This window comes from Spinacia oleracea, chromosome 3 (genome assembly GCF_020520425.1).
Source record: "Spinacia oleracea cultivar Varoflay chromosome 3, BTI_SOV_V1, whole genome shotgun sequence".
Taxonomy (NCBI): Eukaryota; Viridiplantae; Streptophyta; class Magnoliopsida; order Caryophyllales; family Amaranthaceae; genus Spinacia; species Spinacia oleracea.
The window spans coordinates 149,052,066-149,056,026 of NC_079489.1; the positions used below are offsets into that span (position 1 = coordinate 149,052,066).

At 38.6% G+C, this 3,961-nt stretch overlaps 1 non-coding gene across 1 annotated transcript; it reads left to right on the forward strand.

Moving 5' to 3' along the window:
• The first annotated feature begins 371 nt into the window (after positions 1-371).
• LOC130471033 (small nucleolar RNA R71) lies at positions 372-478 on the forward strand. Its single transcript, XR_008931727.1, has one exon. It is a non-coding gene; the product is annotated as a small nucleolar RNA R71 (small nucleolar RNA).
• Positions 479-3,961: the final 3,483 nt, after the last annotated feature.

A 3,961-nucleotide genomic window follows, 5' to 3' on the forward strand; every position in this document is an offset into this window, starting at 1 on the left:
TACATTCCGGTGCATAATGACCTTGCATCCCACAACTATTACAGGCATTGCCCAACTGAGCACTCATTGCGGCGACACTAGCTTGTTGGGTGGCTTGGGAAGATGCGTTTTGCATATTATCCAGCTTGTGATGTAGGGCAGTTAGCTGAGCGGTAAGCTGTTCAATAGAGTTCATCTCATGCTTAACACCACGATCGGCAAAACCTCTAGGATTCCCATATTGGGCACTATGGATGGCTATCTCCTCAATCACCTCTAAAGCTCTAGGCACCTCCAGTTGCATAAATCTCCCACTGGCAGCTAAATCCAAAAAACACCTAGACTCATTACCCAGACCATTATAGAACTGCTGAACCAGGAACAAGTCCTCCAAACCATGGTGTGGGCACTCTCTTTGCAAGTCCTTGAATCTTTCCCAATCCTCGAACAAACTCTCATCTGCTTGTTGAGAGATACCTAATATTTGTCCCCTTAGACGAGCTTTCTTCTCAGGTGGGAAATATTTAACATAGAATGCAAGGGCCAAAGAATTCCAATCGGTGATATTCATAGTTGCGCGGTTGAGACTATTAATCCATAGCTTTGCCTTCCCACTCAATGAAAATGGAAAGAGTATCTCCATAGTCTGCTCCGGTGTTAAATTCTTCTGCTTAATGGTGGCACAATACTGAATGAAAGACTGAATATGGAGATTAGGATCTTCACCCTTTTCCCCACCGAATTGGTGTCTCTCGATCATGTTTATCAGCTGGGGTTCGATCTTGAAATTCTCGACCGCAATGGAAGGCATGATTGCCTTGGGGAGCATAGACAGACTTGGTTTAGAGTAGTCTGTAAGCCTTGGCACAAGTGGGGGTGGCGGTGGTGGTGCTTGGTCACCCATCTCTGAATCTGTATGGAATAGATTGCTAATCAGATAGTCGGATTCAGAGTCAGAATAGTCTCTCAACTGTTTAACGAATCTACGCCGTCTACGAAAGGTCCGTTCAGGTTCAGGATCGAACGAAGTCAGATCGCTGGTATGGACAGTCTTGGGCATAAACAAGCAAAAACTAGAAAGCAGTCGAGAGATCCGGTCTCAAAGAACGGGAGTCCCTTGGGAAGTAACAAACAATAATCTAGAAAAACAATTAATAACAGAAAATAAAATCGTTTCCCCGGCAACGGCGCCAAAATTTGACAGGCTAAATCGCACTCCTATCAAAGATAAACCTAACGTTCACCAACTAAAAATATAGTAAGGGAAGCAGCTAGGGATCGTATCCACAGGGAAACAGTGTTCTTTCTACTATTAATTAACTAATCTAGACTACTGGTAACAAAGAGTTGGATTGGTTTGTATATTAAACTAAAGAAAATAATCAAATCAAAAAATAACAATATTAAAGGAATCTAGGGCAACGGTTCACCATAAATGCAGACTGGGATTGGACAACGGACAATAACAATCAATTAACAATCATAATTAGGAAAACATGCATCTCTCGAATCTTATGAATTCCTTAGGATAGAACAACTAGCGGGCTCTCGCTACGTACTAGAAATAATTCCTATCTAATAGCCACCAACCAAAAACATCAGATTTATACCTCTCGGCGCATAATCTAAGGTTAATCAAACTCAAATCAAAATAGTCCGGCCGAACAGAATTGACGAGCAATAATAATAAGCTATAGAAATTATAATCAATCAATCAATTAATCAAGTCCACATATAATCCCAATCATGCATTCATGGATCCCCTAAACCCTAGAAATTAAACTACTCACTCATGATAATAAATAACAAAGCAATTAACATAATAGAAAACATGATTAAAGCAATAAACTAAATTAGAACAAGAAGCAATACCTAATTGAAGAACAATGAATAATGAAAGCTTGAATTTTTGATTGAAAATAAAACTAAGTGTTGGAACAAATTTGAGTGAATAATAAGCTAAGGAAATAAACTAAGGTTCAAAACTAAAATAAAAGGTGTCACTAAAAATATAAGGGGCTAGTATTTATAGTTTGCCCAAAATAGAGCCCAAAATCGGAAATAAAAACTCGCGAAATACGTTGGAGGTTGGCGTCGCCCGATCTTCGGCCCGATCGGGCGAAATTCCGCCCGATCGGGCGGTTGCAAAATGCCCAGAACAGCTCCCAGAATGACCGCCCGATCGGGCGCGTGTTGAAACTGCACGATCCTCTATCTTCAAAACGTCATATCTCCTTCGTTATTCGTCGGAATTAGGCGAGTGACCACTTGTTGGAAAGATATTGAAGTTTAAAATCCAACCCAATTAGAATTACATCATTTGGAGTTGTAGAACTTGAGTTATGCTTAAAATAGTGGACTATAGTCATTTTTGTACTTCCTTCGTTATTCGCTTTGCTTCAAAACTCTTCAAACTTAATGTTTGTGCTCTAGAAAGTACATAATCTCTTGTATTGATTCAAATGAGTAGGAAATGCACAAAAATATGCTAATTCCTACAATGATGAACCTGAAACTACAAACACACTACAAGGAGCACATTAGTACTAAAATCGCTCCGAATAGCTCATTTGAGATCAAAAAGTACTAAGGGACGGGGGTAAAAACTCTATATAAAACACACATATCACCTATTCCATGGACTATATGATGTGTATTGATTGTGAATCACGTGAACTTAAAATGTTGAGAATTCATGTTTGATGTGTGAACAAGCATGTTATGGTTTATTAATGCTTAATGAAGCTTGGTGAACAGTTATGTTGTGACCTTTAGTAATCGTTGAATTATGTCAAGCATGTTGTTCAATTTGATATGCATGTATGAGTGTTTCGCATGCATGTTATGTTTATGCTATTGTACGGGACGTCTAGCATACTTTGAGCCAAGTGTTTATGCCTCAGTGCTTTATTTATTCTGCCGCAGTGTAGAATATGTTAGGGGAGTCAATGTGAATTGAACTAAGGACTATTCGTGCTATGGGCACACCCCGCTTGTTAACAGGCAATGTCAGGTTATCTCAAACAGTGTTTTTGAGAAGGAACAATGGGAGTAATATCACTTGAGTCCTATGTTTGATCACAAGTCCTAAAGGATTAAAATGAAGTGTTCATGTTTGATTGCTTGCTTTGTTGTTGAGTCTTGAGTCGCCTTGTACATAAACTATTAATTAAATTAAAGTGCAACTCATAATGAGCTTCAAAACTCTTGGAACGTATATACCTTGAGTATGAACAATGGGGGGAGTCTTGCCGGAAAACTTGTACTCCTTGAATGATACAAGACGGTGTTTCATTCTTCTTTTTATGCTTCTATGCACTGGAATTCCTGTTGGTATGGCCCGACTGTCGGTAGGAGTCCGACTTATTATTATATGGTGTATGGTTGGCTCCCATCACCCTTTTATTTCCTTTTGAGGATACCTTATTTTACCCGTTCGAAGTTACTTATTAATTAAACTGTGAGTCAAGAGTCGTGTCAAGTATCGAGTCTTGTCTCCATGTTTACTTGTTTATTACATGGCTTTTGCATGTGTATTATTTATTCGTTGAGTGAAGCATGTTAGGATAGAACGTTATTCTAGCTTGTTCGTACTCAGCTTTTGCTGACTTCGTGCTTTATGTTTTTCGGTTATGGCATTTTCCTTAATGACCCTATGATGATCCATCATTGCATTTGCGTTGTTGGGGAGTAGATTTCAATAAAATAGGTTTGTAGAGATAAATTGCGGGAGAAGTTATCATGGGAATCGTGGTTGAGAGCTTATTTCTACTTCCCTATTTTATAAACTCTACTTTTATTTTAGTCATGACTACAGCTTGAATTTAAACCTTAGTTAATGGATTTCCTAAACTATTTAATGTTTGGTTTTGGGCCTTAATGGTTCCAGTTGTTTTGTGACCATTAACTATTTATTATATTTGAAAGTTAGTTAAATTCCGCTGCGTAATTCTGGTAAATAGCCTTAGCCGTTATCACGGTG